This window comes from Myotis daubentonii, chromosome 13, assembly GCF_963259705.1.
Source record: "Myotis daubentonii chromosome 13, mMyoDau2.1, whole genome shotgun sequence".
NCBI classification, from domain to species: domain Eukaryota; kingdom Metazoa; phylum Chordata; class Mammalia; order Chiroptera; family Vespertilionidae; genus Myotis; species Myotis daubentonii.
The window spans coordinates 2,398,616-2,416,719 of record NC_081852.1 but is presented as its reverse complement, the minus strand read 5'-3'; positions in this window follow the sequence as shown (position 1 = coordinate 2,416,719).

Below are 18,104 nucleotides of genomic sequence, written 5' to 3'. Positions count from 1 at the left end.
TGTGTGAATCACTTAAAATGGTGATGATTCCAGTAAATATTTCCAAGCAAACTGTCTAATTGTGTTAACACTGTTCAAATACACAATGATAGGTCCCAGAAATGATTAAGAACGTGTAAGAAACACCTCAAGTACACGTAAATAGATTCTTACTACATTTACTGTCCAATTCAATCACGGAGGTTTCCAGGTGAAAGCTGTGAAATGACTAAAATATTGGTAGTATTTACAACTCCGGGTACTTCCGGTGGTGTTTTCAGGGGCCTTTGCTTTCAAATATTAAGAGTTCATGCTAACAGAGCTCAGAATTGGTGTCTAAAGCCTTGGAATGATGAGAATAGTGTTTCTGTTTACTATTAAGGAGGATTGTCTTTGGCGTTTTTTTGTGTGAATCAGTTGAAATGGTGATGATTCCGGTAAATACTTCTAAGGAAACTGTCTAATTTTGGTAAAACTGTTAAAATACACTATGATAGTGCCCAGAAATGATTAAGAACGTGTAAGAAATACCTCAACTACACGTAAGTAGATTCTTACTACATTTACTGTCCTATTCAATCACGGAGGTTTCCAGGGGAAAGCTGTGAAATGACGAAAATACTGGACGTATTTACAACTCCAGGTACTTCCGGTGGCGTTTTCACGCGACTGTGCTTTCAAATATTAAGAGTTCATGCTTACAGAGCTCAGAATTTTTGTAAAAGTGTGAAATGACGAAAATACTGGTAATATTTACAACTCCGGGTACTTCCGGTCGCGTTTTCACGGGACTGTGCTTTCAAATATTAAGAGTTCATGCTTACAGAGCTCAGAATTCGTTTCCAAAGCCTTGGAATGACGAGAATAGTGTTTCTGTTTAAAATTAAGGAGGATTGGCTTTGGCGTTTTTTTGTGTTCATCACTTAAAATGGTGACGATTCCGGTAAATACTTCTAAGCAAACTGTCTAATTGTGTTAACACTGTTAAAATACACAATGATAGTTCCCAGAAATGATTAAGAACGTGTAAGAAATACCTCAAGTACACGTAAATAGATTCTTACTACATTTACTGTCCTATTCAATCACGGAGGTTTCCAGGTGAAAGCTGTGAAATGACGAAAATACTGGACGTATTTACAACTCCGGGTACTTCCGGTGGCGTTTTCACGCGACTGTGCTTTCAAATATTAAGAGTTCATGCTTACAGAGCTCAGAATTTTTGTAAAAGTGTGAAATGACGAAAATACTGGTAATATTTACAACTCCGGGTACTTCCGGTGGCGTTTTCACGGGACTGTGCTTTCAAATATTAAGAGTTCATGCTTACAGAGCTCAGAATTGGTTTCCAAAGCCTTGGAATGACGAGAATAGTGTTTCTGTTTAAAATTAAGGAGGATTGGCTTTGGCTTTTTATTTGTGTGAATCAGTTAAAATGGTGACGATTCCGGTAAATACTTCTAAGCAAACTGTCTAATTTTCGTAAAACTGTTAAAATACACTATGATAGTGCCCAGAAATGATTAAGAACGTGTAAGAAATACCTCAACTACACGTAAATAGATTCTTACTACATTTACTGTCGTATTCAATCACGGAGGTTTCCAGGGGAAAGCTGTGAAATGACGAAAATACTGGTAATATTTACAACTCCGGGTACTTCCGGTGTCGTTTTCATGGGACTGTGCTTTCAAATATTAAGAGTTCATGCTTACAGAGCTCAGAATTGGTTTCTAAAGCCTTGGAATGATGAGAATAGTGTTTATGTTTACAATTAAGGAGGATTGGCTTTGGCTTTTTATTTGTGTGAATCAGTTAAAATGGTGACGATTCCGGTAAATACTTCTAAGCAAACTGTCTAATTGTGTTAACACTGTTAAAATACACAATGATAGTTCCCAGAAATGATTAAGAACGTGTAAGAAATACCTCAAGTACACGTAAATAGATTCTTTCTACATTTACTGTCCTATTCAATCATGGAGGTTTCCAGGTGAAAGCTGTGAAATGACGAAAATACTGGTAGTATTTAAAACTCCGGGTACTTCCGGTGGCGTTTTCCGGGGACTGTGCTTTCAAATATTAAGATTTCATGCTTACAGAGCTCAGAATTGGTTTCTAAAGCCTTGGAATGACGAGAATAGTGTTTATGTTTACAATTAAGGAGGATTGGCTTTGGCTTTTTATTTGTGTGAATCAGTTAAAATGGTGACGATTCCGGTAAATACTTCTAAGCAAACTGTCTAATTTTGGTAAAACTGTTAAAATACACTATGATAGTGCCCAGAAATGATTAAGAACGTGTAAGAAATACCTCAACTACACGTAAATAGATTCTTACTACATTTACTGTCGTATTCAATCACGGAGGTTTCCAGGGGAAAGCTGTGAAATGACGAAAATACTGGTAATATTTACAACTCCGGGTACTTCCGGTGTCGTTTTCATGGGACTGTGCTTTCAAATATTAAGAGTTCATGCTTACAGAGCTCAGAATTGGTTTCTAAAGCCTTGGAATGATGAGAATAGTGTTTATGTTTACAATTAAGGAGGATTGGCTTTGGCTTTTTATTTGTGTGAATGAGTTAAAATGGTGACGTATCCGGTAAATACTTCTAAGCAAACTGTCTAATTTTGGTAAAACTGTTAAAATACACTATGATAGTGCCCAGAAATGATTAAGAACGTGTAAGAAATACCTCAACTACACGTAAATAGATTCTTACTACATTTACTGTCGTATTCAATCACGGAGGTTTCCAGGGGAAAGCTGTGAAATGACGAAAATACTGGTCGTATTTACAACTCCGGGTACTTCTGGTGGCGTTTTCACGCGACTGTGCTTTCAAATATTAAGAGTTCATGCTTACAGAGCTCAGAATAGGTGTCCAAAGCCTTGGAATGACGAGAATAGTGTTTATGTTTATAATTAGGGAAGATTTAATTTGGCGTTTTTTTGTGTGAATCACTTAAAATGGTGATGATTCCAGTAAATATTTCCAAGCAAACTGTCTAATTGTGTTAACACTGTTCAAATACACAATGATAGGTCCCAGAAATGATTAAGAACGTGTAAGAAACACCTCAAGTACACGTAAATAGATTCTTACTACATTTACTGTCCAATTCAATCATGGAGGTTTCCAGGTGAAAGCTGTGAAATGACTAAAATATTGGTAGTATTTACAACTCCGGGTACTTCCGTTGGCATTTTCAGGGGCCTTTGCTTTCAAATATTAAGAGTTCATGCTAACAGAGCTCAGAATTGGTGTCTAAAGCCTTGGAATGACGAGAATAGTGTTTCTGTTTCCTATTAAGGAGGATTGTCTTTGGCGTTTTTTTGTGTGAATCACTTGAAATGGTGACGATTCCGGTAAATACTTCTAAGGAAACTGTCTAATTTTGGTAAAACTGTTAAAATACACTATGATAGTGCCCAGAAATGATTAAGAACGTGTAAGAAATACCTCAACTACACGTAAGTAGATTCTTACTACATTTACTGTCCTATTCAATCACGGAGGTTTCCAGGGGAAAGCTGTGAAATGACGAAAATACTGGACGTATTTACAACTCCGGGTACTTCCGGTGGCGTTTTCACGCGACTGTGCTTTCAAATATTAAGAGTTCATGCTTACAGAGCTCAGAATTTTTGTAAAAGTGTGAAATGACGAAAATACTGGTAATATTTACAACTCCGGGTACTTCCGGTGGCGTTTTCACGGGACTGTGCTTTCAAATATTAAGAGTTCATGCTTACAGAGCTCAGAATTGGTTTCCAAAGCCTTGGAATGACGAGAATAGTGTTTCTGTTTAAAATTAAGGAGGATTGGCTTTGGCGTTTTTTTGTGTTCATCACTTAAAATGGTGACGATTCCGGTAAATACTTCTAAGCAAACTGTCTAATTGTGTTAACACTGTTAAAATACACAATGATAGTTCCCAGAAATGATTAAGAACGTGTAAGAAATACCTCAAGTACACGTAAATAGATTCTTACTACATTTACTGTCCTATTCAATCACGGAGGTTTCCAGGTGAAAGCTGTGAAATGACGAAAATACTGGTAGTATTTAAAACTCCGGGTACTTCCGGTGGCGTTTTCCGGGGACTGTGCTTTCAAATATTAAGAGTTCATGCTTACAGAGCTCAGAATTGGTTTCTAAAGCCTTGGAATGACGAGAATAGTGTTTATGTTTACAATTAAGGAGGATTGGCTTTGGCTTTTTATTTGTGTGAATCAGTTAAAATGGTGACGATTCCGGTAAATACTTCTAAGCAAACTGTCTAATTTTGGTAAAACTGTTAAAATACACTATGATAGTGCCCAGAAATGATTAAGAACGTGTAAGAAATACCTCAACTACACGTAAATAGATTCTTACTACATTTACTGTCGTATTCAATCACGGAGGTTTCCAGGGGAAAGCTGTGAAATGACGAAAATACTGGTCGTATTTACAACTCCGGGTAATTCCGGTGGCGTTTTCACGCGACTGTGCTTTCAAATATTAAGAGTTCATGCTTACAGAGCTCAGAATAGGTGTCCAAAGCCTTGGAATGACGAGAATAGTGTTTATGTTTATAATTAGGGAAGATTTAATTTGGCGTTTTTTTGTGTGAATCACTTAAAATGGTGATGATTCCAGTAAATATTTCCAAGCAAACTGTCTAATTGTGTTAACACTGTTCAAATACACAATGATAGGTCCCAGAAATGATTAAGAACGTGTAAGAAACACCTCAAGTACACGTAAATAGATTCTTACTACATTTACTGTCCAATTCAATCACGGAGGTTTCCAGGTGAAAGCTGTGAAATGACTAAAATATTGGTAGTATTTACAACTCCGGGTACTTCCGGTGGCGTTTTCAGGGGCCTTTGCTTTCAAATATTAAGAGTTCATGCTAACAGAGCTCAGAATTGGTGTCTAAAGCCTTGGAATGACGAGAATAGTGTTTCTGTTTACTATTAAGGAGGATTGTCTTTGGCGTTTTTTTGTGTGAATCAGTTGAAATGGTGACGATTCCGGTAAATACTTCTAAGGAAACTGTCTAATTTTGGTAAAACTGTTAAAATACACTATGATAGTGCCCAGAAATGATTAAGAACGTGTAAGAAATACCTCAACTACACGTAAGTAGATTCTTACTACATTTACTGTCCTATTCAATCACGGAGGTTTCCAGGGGAAAGCTGTGAAATGACGAAAATACTGGACGTATTTACAACTCCAGGTACTTCCGGTGGCGTTTTCACGCGACTGTGCTTTCAAATATTAAGAGTTCATGCTTACAGAGCTCAGAATTTTTGTAAAAGTGTGAAATGACGAAAATACTGGTAATATTTACAACTCCGGGTACTTCCGGTCGCGTTTTCACGGGACTGTGCTTTCAAATATTAAGAGTTCATGCTTACAGAGCTCAGAATTCGTTTCCAAAGCCTTGGAATGACGAGAATAGTGTTTCTGTTTAAAATTAAGGAGGATTGGCTTTGGCGTTTTTTTGTGTTCATCACTTAAAATGGTGACGATTCCGGTAAATACTTCTAAGCAAACTGTCTAATTGTGTTAACACTGTTAAAATACACAATGATAGTTCCCAGAAATGATTAAGAACGTGTAAGAAATACCTCAAGTACACGTAAATAGATTCTTACTACATTTACTGTCCTATTCAATCACGGAGGTTTCCAGGTGAAAGCTGTGAAATGACGAAAATACTGGACGTATTTACAACTCCGGGTACTTCCGGTGGCGTTTTCACGCGACTGTGCTTTCAAATATTAAGAGTTCATGCTTACAGAGCTCAGAATTTTTGTAAAAGTGTGAAATGACGAAAATACTGGTAATATTTACAACTCCGGGTACTTCCGGTGGCGTTTTCACAGGACTGTGCTTTCAAATATTAAGAGTTCATGCTTACAGAGCTCAGAATTGGTTTCCAAAGCCTTGGAATGACGAGAATAGTGTTTCTGTTTAAAATTAAGGAGGATTGGCTTTGGCTTTTTATTTGTGTGAATCAGTTAAAATGGTGACGATTCCGGTAAATACTTCTAAGCAAACTGTCTAATTTTGGTAAAACTGTTAAAATACACTATGATAGTGCCCAGAAATGATTAAGAACGTGTAAGAAATACCTCAACTACACGTAAATAGATTCTTACTACATTTACTGTCGTATTCAATCACGGAGGTTTCCAGGGGAAAGCTGTGAAATGACGAAAATACTGGTAATATTTACAACTCCGGGTACTTCCGGTGTCGTTTTCATGGGACTGTGCTTTCAAATATTAAGAGTTCATGCTTACAGAGCTCAGAATTGGTTTCTAAAGCCTTGGAATGATGAGAATAGTGTTTATGTTTACAATTAAGGAGGATTGGCTTTGGCTTTTTATTTGTGTGAATCAGTTAAAATGGTGACGATTCCGGTAAATACTTCTAAGCAAACTGTCTAATTTTGGTAAAACTGTTAAAATACACTATGATAGTGCCCAGAAATGATTAAGAACGTGTAAGGAATACCTCAACTACACGTAAATAGATTCTTACTACATTTACTGTCGTATTCAATCACGGAGGTTTCCAGGGGAAAGCTGTGAAATGACGAAAATACTGGTCGTATTTACAACTCCGGGTACTTCCGGTGGCGTTTTCACGCGACTGTGCTTTCAAATATTAAGAGTTCATGCTTACAGAGCTCAGAATAGGTGTCCAAAGCCTTGGAATGACGAGAATAGTGTTTATGTTTATAATTTGGGAAGATTTAATTTGGCGTTTTTTTGTGTGAATCACTTAAAATGGTGATGATTCCAGTAAATATTTCCAAGCAAACTGTCTAATTGTGTTAACACTGTTCAAATACACAATGATAGTTCCCAGAAATGATTAAGAACGTGTAAGAAACACCTCAAGTACACGTAAATAGATTCTTACTACATTTACTGTCCAATTCAATCATGGAGGTTTCCAGGTGAAAGCTGTGAAATGACTAAAATATTGGTAGTATTTACAACTCCGGGTACTTCCGTTGGCATTTTCAGGGGCCTTTGCTTTCAAATATTAAGAGTTCATGCTAACAGAGCTCAGAATTGGTGTCTAAAGCCTTGGAATGACGAGAATAGTGTTTCTGTTTCCTATTAAGGAGGATTGTCTTTGGCGTTTTTTTGTGTGAATCAGTTGAAATGGTGACGATTCCGGTAAATACTTCTAAGGAAACTGTCTAATTTTGGTAAAACTGTTAAAATACACTATGATAGTGCCCAGAAATGATTAAGAACGTGTAAGAAATACCTCAACTACACGTAAATATATTGTTACTACATTTACTGTCCTATTCAATCACGGAGGTTTCCAGGGGAAAGCTGTGAAATGACGAAAATACTGGACGTATTTACAACTCCGGGTACTTCCGGTGGCGTTTTCACGCGACTGTGCTTTCAAATATTAAGAGTTCATGCTTACAGAGCTCAGAATTTTTGTAAAAGTGTGAAATGACGAAAATACTGGTAATATTTACAACTCCGGGTACTTCCGGTGGCGTTTTCACGGGACTGTGCTTTCAAATATTAAGAGTTCATGCTTACAGAGCTCAGAATTGGTTTCCAAAGCCTTGGAATGATGAGAATAGTGTTTCTGTTTAAAATTAAGGAGGATTGGCTTTGGCGTTTTTTTGTGTTCATCACTTAAAATGGTGACGATTCCGGTAAATACTTCTAAGCAAACTGTCTAATTGTGTTAACACTGTTAAAATACACAATGATAGTTCCCAGAAATGATTAAGAACGTGTAAGAAATACCTCAAGTACACGTAAATAGATTCTTACTACATTTACTGTCCTATTCAATCACGGAGGTTTCCAGGTGAAAGCTGTGAAATGACGAAAATACTGGTAGTATTTAAAACTCCGGGTACTTCCGGTGGCGTTTTCCGGGGACTGTGCTTTCAAATATTAAGAGTTCATGCTTACAGAGCTCAGAATTGGTTTCTAAAGCCTTGGAATGACGAGAATAGTGTTTATGTTTACAATTAAGGAGGATTGGCTTTGGCTTTTTATTTGTGTGAATCAGTTAAAATGGTGACGATTCCGGTAAATACTTCTAAGCAAACTGTCTAATTTTGGTAAAACTGTTAAAATACACTATGATAGTGCCCAGAAATGATTAAGAACGTGTAAGAAATACCTCAACTACACGTAAATAGATTCTTACTACATTTACTGTCGTATTCAATCACGGAGGTTTCCAGGGGAAAGCTGTGAAATGACGAAAATACTGGTCGTATTTACAACTCCGGGTAATTCCGGTGGCGTTTTCACGCGACTGTGCTTTCAAATATTAAGAGTTCATGCTTACAGAGCTCAGAATAGGTGTCCAAAGCCTTGGAATGACGAGAATAGTGTTTATGTTTATAATTAGGGAAGATTTAATTTGGCGTTTTTTTGTGTGAATCACTTAAAATGGTGATGATTCCAGTAAATATTTCCAAGCAAACTGTCTAATTGTGTTAACACTGTTCAAATACACAATGATAGGTCCCAGAAATGATTAAGAACGTGTAAGAAACACCTCAAGTACACGTAAATAGATTCTTACTACATTTACTGTCCAATTCAATCACGGAGGTTTCCAGGTGAAAGCTGTGAAATGACTAAAATATTGGTAGTATTTACAACTCTGGGTACTTCCGGTGGCGTTTTCAGGGGCCTTTGCTTTCAAATATTAAGAGTTCATGCTAACAGAGCTCAGAATTGGTGTCCAAAGCCTTGGAATGACGAGAATAGTGTTTCTGTTTACTATTAAGGAGGATTGTCTTTGGCGTTTTTTTGTGTGAATCAGTTGAAATGGTGACGATTCCGGTAAATACTTCTAAGGAAACTGTCTAATTTTGGTAAAACTGTTAAAATACACTATGATAGTGCCCAGAAATGATTAAGAACGTGTAAGAAATACCTCAACTACACGTAAGTAGATTCTTACTACATTTACTGTCCTATTCAATCACGGAGGTTTCCAGGGGAAAGCTGTGAAATGACGAAAATACTGGACGTATTTACAACTCCAGGTACTTCCGGTGGCGTTTTCACGCGACTGTGCTTTCAAATATTAAGAGTTCATGCTTACAGAGCTCAGAATTTTTGTAAAAGTGTGAAATGACGAAAATACTGGTAATATTTACAACTCCGGGTACTTCCGGTCGCGTTTTCACGGGACTGTGCTTTCAAATATTAAGAGTTCATGCTTACAGAGCTCAGATTTCGTTTCCAAAGCCTTGGAATGACGAGAATAGTGTTTCTGTTTAAAATTTAGGAGGATTGGCTTTGGCGTTTTTTTGTGTTCATCACTTAAAATGGTGACGATTCCGGTAAATACTTCTAAGCAAACTGTCTAATTGTGTTAACACTGTTAAAATACACAATGATAGTTCCCAGAAATGATTAAGAACGTGTAAGAAATACCTCAAGTACACGTAAATAGATTCTTACTACATTTACTGTCCTATTCAATCACGGAGGTTTCCAGGTGAAAGCTGTGAAATGACGAAAATACTGGACGTATTTACAACTCCGGGTACTTCCGGTGGCGTTTTCACGCGACTGTGCTTTCAAATATTAAGAGTTCATGCTTACAGAGCTCAGAATTTTTGTAAAAGTGTGAAATGACGAAAATACTGGTAATATTTACAACTCCGGGTACTTCCGGTGGCGTTTTCACAGGACTGTGCTTTCAAATATTAAGAGTTCATGCTTACAGAGCTCAGAATTGGTTTCCAAAGCCTTGGATTGACGAGAATAGTGTTTCTGTTTAAAATTAAGGAGGATTGGCTTTGGCTTTTTATTTGTGTGAATCAGTTAAAATGGTGACGATTCCGGTAAATACTTCTAAGCAAACTGTCTAATTTTGGTAAAACTGTTAAAATACACTATGATAGTGCCCAGAAATGATTAAGAACGTGTAAGAAATACCTCAACTACACGTAAATAGATTCTTACTACATTTACTGTCGTATTCAATCACGGAGGTTTCCAGGGGAAAGCTGTGAAATGACGAAAATACTGGTAATATTTACAACTCCGGGTACTTCCGGTGTCGTTTTCATGGGACTGTGCTTTCAAATATTAAGAGTTCATGCTTACAGAGCTCAGAATTGGTTTCTAAAGCCTTGGAATGATGAGAATAGTGTTTATGTTTACAATTAAGGAGGATTGGCTTTGGCTTTTTATTTGTGTGAATCAGTTAAAATGGTGACGATTCCGGTAAATACTTCTAAGCAAACTGTCTAATTTTGGTAAAACTGTTAAAATACACTATGATAGTGCCCAGAAATGATTAAGAACGTGTAAGGAATACCTCAACTACACGTAAATAGATTCTTACTACATTTACTGTCGTATTCAATCACGGAGGTTTCCAGGGGAAAGCTGTGAAATGACGAAAATACTGGTCGTATTTACAACTCCGGGTACTTCCGGTGGCGTTTTCACGCGACTGTGCTTTCAAATATTAAGAGTTCATGCTTACAGAGCTCAGAATAGGTGTCCAAAGCCTTGGAATGACGAGAATAGTGTTTATGTTTATAATTTGGGAAGATTTAATTTGGCGTTTTTTTGTGTGAATCACTTAAAATGGTGATGATTCCAGTAAATATTTCCAAGCAAACTGTCTAATTGTGTTAACACTGTTCAAATACACAATGATAGTTCCCAGAAATGATTAAGAACGTGTAAGAAACACCTCAAGTACACGTAAATAGATTCTTACTACATTTACTGTCCAATTCAATCATGGAGGTTTCCAGGTGAAAGCTGTGAAATGACTAAAATATTGGTAGTATTTACAACTCCGGGTACTTCCGTTGGCATTTTCAGGGGCCTTTGCTTTCAAATATTAAGAGTTCATGCTAACAGAGCTCAGAATTGGTGTCTAAAGCCTTGGAATGACGAGAATAGTGTTTCTGTTTCCTATTAAGGAGGATTGTCTTTGGCGTTTTTTTGTGTGAATCAGTTGAAATGGTGACGATTCCGGTAAATACTTCTAAGGAAACTGTCTAATTTTGGTAAAACTGTTAAAATACACTATGATAGTGCCCAGAAATGATTAAGAACGTGTAAGAAATACCTCAACTACACGTAAATAGATTGTTACTACATTTACTGTCCTATTCAATCACGGAGGTTTCCAGGGGAAAGCTGTGAAATGACGAAAATACTGGACGTATTTACAACTCCGGGTACTTCCGGTGGCGTTTTCACGCGACTGTGCTTTCAAATATTAAGAGTTCATGCTTACAGAGCTCAGAATTTTTGTAAAAGTGTGAAATGACGAAAATACTGGTAATATTTACAACTCCGGGTACTTCCGGTGGCGTTTTCACGGGACTGTGCTTTCAAATATTAAGAGTTCATGCTTACAGAGCTCAGAATTGGTTTCCAAAGCCTTGGAATGATGAGAATAGTGTTTCTGTTTAAAATTAAGGAGGATTGGCTTTGGCGTTTTTTTGTGTTCATCACTTAAAATGGTGACGATTCCGGTAAATACTTCTAAGCAAACTGTCTAATTGTGTTAACACTGTTAAAATACACAATGATAGTTCCCAGAAATGATTAAGAACGTGTAAGAAATACCTCAAGTACACGTAAATAGATTCTTACTACATTTACTGTCCTATTCAATCACGGAGGTTTCCAGGTGAAAGCTGTGAAATGACGAAAATACTGGTAGTATTTAAAACTCCGGGTACTTCCGGTGGCGTTTTCCGGGGACTGTGCTTTCAAATATTAAGAGTTCATGCTTACAGAGCTCAGAATTGGTTTCTAAAGCCTTGGAATGACGAGAATAGTGTTTATGTTTACAATTAAGGAGGATTGGCTTTGGCTTTTTATTTGTGTGAATCAGTTAAAATGGTGACGATTCCGGTAAATACTTCTAAGCAAACTGTCTAATTTTGGTAAAACTGTTAAAATACACTATGATAGTGCCCAGAAATGATTAAGAACGTGTAAGAAATACCTCAACTACACGTAAATAGATTCTTACTACATTTACTGTCGTATTCAATCACGGAGGTTTCCAGGGGAAAGCTGTGAAATGACGAAAATACTGGTCGTATTTACAACTCCGGGTAATTCCGGTGGCGTTTTCACGCGACTGTGCTTTCAAATATTAAGAGTTCATGCTTACAGAGCTCAGAATAGGTGTCCAAAGCCTTGGAATGACGAGAATAGTGTTTATGTTTATAATTAGGGAAGATTTAATTTGGCGTTTTTTTGTGTGAATCACTTAAAATGGTGATGATTCCAGTAAATATTTCCAAGCAAACTGTCTAATTGTGTTAACACTGTTCAAATACACAATGATAGGTCCCAGAAATGATTAAGAACGTGTAAGAAACACCTCAAGTACACGTAAATAGATTCTTACTACATTTACTGTCCAATTCAATCACGGAGGTTTCCAGGTGAAAGCTGTGAAATGACTAAAATATTGGTAGTATTTACAACTCTGGGTACTTCCAGTGGCGTTTTCAGGGGCCTTTGCTTTCAAATATTAAGAGTTCATGCTAACAGAGCTCAGAATTGGTGTCTAAAGCCTTGGAATGACGAGAATAGTGTTTCTGTTTACTATTAAGGAGGATTGTCTTTGGCGTTTTTTTGTGTGAATCAGTTGAAATGGTGACGATTCCGGTAAATAATTCTAAGGAAACTGTCTAATTTTGGTAAAACTGTTAAAATACACTATGATAGTGCCCAGAAATGATTAAGAACGTGTAAGAAATACCTCATCTACACGTAAATAGATTCTTACTACATTTACTGTCCTATTCAATCACGGAGGTTTCCAGGGGAAAGCTGTGAAATGACGAAAATACTGGACGTATTTACAACTCCGGGTACTTCCGGTGGCGTTTTCACGTGACTGTGCTTTCAAATATTAAGAGTTCATGCTTACAGAGCTCAGAATTTTTGTAAAAGTGTGAAATGACGAAAATACTGGTAATATTTACAACTCCGGGTACTTCCGGTGGCGTTTTCACGGGACTGTGCTTTCAAATATTAAGAGTTCATGCTTACAGAGCTCAGAATTGGTTTCCAAAGCCTTGGAATGACGAGAATAGTGTTTCTGTTTAAAATTAAGGAGGATTGGCTTTGGCGTTTTTTTGTGTTCATCACTTAAAATGGTGACGATTCCGGTAAATACTTCTAAGCAAACTGTCTAATTGTGTTAACACTGTTAAAATACACAATGATAGTTCCCAGAAATGATTAAGAACGTGTAAGAAATACCTCAAGTACACGTAAATAGATTCTTACTACATTTACTGTCCTATTCAATCACGGAGGTTTCCAGGTGAAAGCTGTGAAATGACGAAAATACTGGTAGTATTCACAACTCCGGGTACTTCCGGTGGCGTTTTCCGGGGACTGTGCTTTCAAATATTATGAGTTCATGCTTACAGAGGTCAGAATTGGTTACTAAAGCCTTGGAATGACGAGAATAATGTTTATGTTTACAATTAAGGAGGATTGGCTTTGGCGTTTTATTTGTGTGAATCAGTTAAAATGGTGACGATTCCGGTAAATACGTCTAAGCAAACTGCCTAATTTTGGTAAAACTGTTAAAATACAGAATGATAGTTCCCAGAAATGATTAAAAACGTATAAGAAACACCTCAAGTACACGTAAATAGATTCTTACTACATTTACTGTCCTATTCAATCACGGAGGTGTCCAGGTGAAAGCTGTGAAATGACGAAAATACTAGTAGGATTTACAACTCCGGGTACTTCCGGTGGCGTTTTCAGGGGACTGTGCTTTCAAATATTAAGAGTTCATGCTTACAGAGCTCAGAATTGGTGTCTAAAGCCTTGGAATGACGAGAATAGTGTTTATGTTTACAATTAAGGAGAATTGGCTTTGGCGTTTTTTTGTGTGATTCAGTTGAAATGGTGACGATTCCCGTAAATACTTCTATGCAAACTGTCTAATTTTGGTAAAACTGTTAAAATACACAATGATCGTTCCCGGAAATGATTAAGAACGTGTAAGAAACATCTCAAGTACACGTAAATAGATTCTTACTACATTTACTGTCGTATTCAATCACGGAGGTTTCCGGTGGAAAGCTGTGAAATGACGAAAATACTGGTAATATTTACAACTCCGGGTACTTCCGGTGTCGTTTTCATGGGACTGTGCTTTCAAATATTAAGAGTTCATGCTTACAGAGCTCAGAATTGGTTTCTAAAGCCTTGGAATGACGAGAATAGTGTTTCTGTTTACAATTAAGGAGGATTGGCTTTGGCGTTTTATTTGTGTGAATCAGTTAAGATGGTGACGATTCCGGTAAATACTTCTAAGCAAACTGTCTAATTTTGGTAAAACTGTTAAAATACACAATGACAGTGCCCAGAAATGATTAAGAACGTGTAAGAAATACCTCAACTACACGTAAATAGATTCTTACTACATTTACTGTCGTATTCAATCACGGAGGTTTCCAGGGGAAAGCTGTGAAATGACGAAAATACTGGTCGTATTTACAACTCCGGGTACTTCCGGTGGCGTTTTCACGCGACTGTGCTTTCAAATATTAAGAGTTCATGCTTACAGAGCTCAGAATTTTTGTAAAAGTGTGTAATGACGAAAATACTGGTAATATTTACAACTCCGGGTATTTCCGGTGGCGTTTTCACGGGACTGTGCTTTCAAATATTAAGAGTTCATGCTTACAGAGCTCAGAAATGGTTTCTAAAGCCTTGGAATGACGAGAATAGTGATTATGTTTACAATTAAGGAGGATTTGCTTTGGCGTTTTATTTGTGTGAATCAGTTAAAATGGTGACGATTCCGGTAAATACTTCTAAGCAATCTGTCTAATTTTGGTAAAACTGTTAAAATACACTATGATAGTGCACAGAAATGATTAAGAACGTGTAAGAAATACCTCAAGTACACGTAAATAGATTCTTACTACATTTACTGTCGTATTCAATCACGGAGGTTTTCAGGGGAAAGCTGTGACATGACGAAAATACTGGTCGTATTTACAACTCCGGGTACTTCCGGTGGCGTTTTCACGGGACTGTGCTTTCAAATATTAAGAGTTCATGCTTACAGAGCTCAGAATTTTGGTAAAAGTGTGAAATGACGAAAAAACTGGTAATATTTACAACTCCGGGTACTTCCGGTGGCGTTTTCACGCGACTGTGCTTTCAAATATTAAGAGTTCATGCTTACAGAGCTCAGAATTGGTGTCTAAAGCCTTGGAATGACGAGAATAGTGTTTCTGTTTACAATTAAGGAGGATTGGCTTTGGCGTTTTATTTGTGTGAATCAGTTAAAATGGTGACGATTCCGGTAAGTACGTCTCAGCAAACTGTCTAATTTTGGTAAAACTGTTAAAATACACAATGATAGTTCCGAGAAATGATTAAAAACGTGTAAGAAACACCTCAAGTACACGTAAATAGATTCTTACTACATTTACTGTCCTATTCAATCACGGAGGTTTCCAGGTGAAAGCTGTGAAATGAGGAAAGTACTGGTAGTATTTACAACTCCGGGTACTTCCGGTGGCGTTTTCAGGGGACTGTGCTTTCAAATATTAATAGTTCATGCTTAAAGAGCTCAGAATTGGTTTCTAAAGCCTTGGAATGACGAGAATAGTGTTTATGTTTACAATTAAGGAGAATTGGCTTTTGCGTTTTTTTGTGTGATTCAGTGGAAATGGTGACGATTCCGGTAAATACTTCTAAGCAAACTGTCTAATTTTGGTAAAACTGTTAAAATACACAATGATAGTTCCCAGAAATGATTAAGAACGTGTAAGAAACACCTCAAGTACACGTAAATAGATTCTTACTACATTTACTGTCGTATTCAATCACGGAGGTTTCCGGTGGAAAGCTGTGAAATGACGAAAATATTGGTAATATTTACAACTCCGGGTACGTCCGGTGGTGTTTTCACGGGATTGTGCTTTCAAATATTAAGAGTTCATGCTTACAGAGCTCAGAATTTTGGTAAAAGTGTGAAATGACGAAAATACTGGTAATATTTACAACTCCGGGTACTTCCGGTGGCGTTTTCAGGGGACTGTGCTTTCAAATATTAAGAGTTCATGCTTACAGAGCTCAGAATTGGTGTCTAAAGCCTTGGAATGATGAGAATAGTGTTTATGTTTACAATTAAGGTGAATTGGCTTTGGCGTTTTTTTGTGTGATTCAGTTAAAATGGTGACGATTCCGGTAAATACTTCTAAGCAAACTGTCTAATTTTGGTAAAACTGTTAAAATACACTATGATAGTGCCCAGAAATGATTAAGAACGTGTAAGAAATACCTCAACTACACGTAAATAGATTCTTACTACATTTACTGTCGTATTCAATCACGGAGGTTTCCAGGGAAAAGCTGTGACATGACGAAAATACTGGTCGTATTTACAACTCCGGGTACTTCCGGTGGCGTTTTCACGGGACTGTTCTTTCAAATATTAAGAGTTCATGCTTACAGAGCTCAGGATTGGTGTCTAAAGCCTTGGAATGACGACAATAGTGCTTCTGTTTAAATTAAGGAGGATTGGCTTTGGCGTTTTGTTTGTGTGAATCAGTTAAAATGGTGACAATTCCCGTAAATACGTCTAAGGAAACTGTCTAATTTTGGTAAAACTGTTAAAATACACAATGATAGTTCCCAGAAATGATTAAGAACGTGTAAGAAACACCTCAAGTACACGTAAATAGATTCTTACTACATTTACTGTCGTATTCAATCACGGAGGTTTCCGGTGGAAAGCTGTGAAATGACGAAAATATTGGTAATATTTACAACTCCGGGTACTTCCGGTGGCGTTTTCAGGGGACTGTGCTTTCAAATATTAAGAGTTCATGCTTACAGAGCTCAGAATTGGTGTCTAAAGCCTTGGAATGATGAGAATAGTGTTTATGTTTACAATTAAGGAGAATTGGCTTTGGCGTTTTTTTGTGTGATTCAGTTAAAATGGTGACGATTCCGGTAAATACTTCTAAGCAAACTGTCTAATTTTGGTAAAACTGTTAAAATACACTATGATAGTGCCCAGAAATGATTAAGAACGTGTAAGAAATACTTCAACTACACGTAAATAGATTCTTACTACATTTACTGTCGTATTCAATCACGGAGGTTTCCAGGGAAAAGCTGTGACATGACGAAAATACTGGTCGTATTTACAACTCCGGGTACTTCCGGTGGCGTTTTCACGGGACTGTTCTTTCAAATATTAAGAGTTCATGCTTACAGAGCTCAGAATTTTGGTAAAAGTGTGAAATGACGAAAATACTGGTAATATTTAAAACTCCGGGTACTTCCGGTGGCGTTTTCACGCGACTGTGCTTTCAAATATTAAGAGTTCATGCTTACAGAGCTCAGAATTGGTGTCTAAAGCCTTGGAATGAGGAGAATAGTGTTTCTGTTTACAATTAAGGAGGATTGGCTTTGGCGTTTTATTTGTGTGAATCAGTTAAAATGGTGACGATTCCGGTAAGTACGTCTCAGCAAAATGTCTAATTTTGGTAAAACTGTTAAAATACACAATGAGAGTTCCGAGAAATGATTAAAAACGTGTAAGAAACACCTCAAGTACAGGTAAATAGATTCTTACTACATTTACTGTCCTATTCAATCACGGAGGTTTCCAGGTGAAAGCTGTGAAATGAGGAAAGTACTGGTAGTATTTACAACTCCGGGTACTTCCGGTGGCGTTTTCAGGGGACTGTGCTTTCAAATATTAATAGTTCATGCTTAAAGAGCTCAGAATTGGTTTCTAAAGCCTTGGAATGACGAGAATAGTGTTTATGTTTACAATTAAGGAGAATTGGCTTTGGCGTTTTTTTGTGTGATTCAGTGGAAATGGTGACGATTCCGGTAAATACTTCTAAGCAAACTGTCTAATTTTGGTAAAACTGTTAAAATACACAATGATAGTTCCCAGAAATGATTAAGAACGTGTAAGAAACACCTCAAGTACACGTAAATAGATTCTTACTACATTTACTGTCGTATTCAATCACGGAGGTTTCCAGGGGAAAGATGTGAAATGACGAAAATACTGGTAATATTTACAACTCCGGGTACGTCTGGTGGT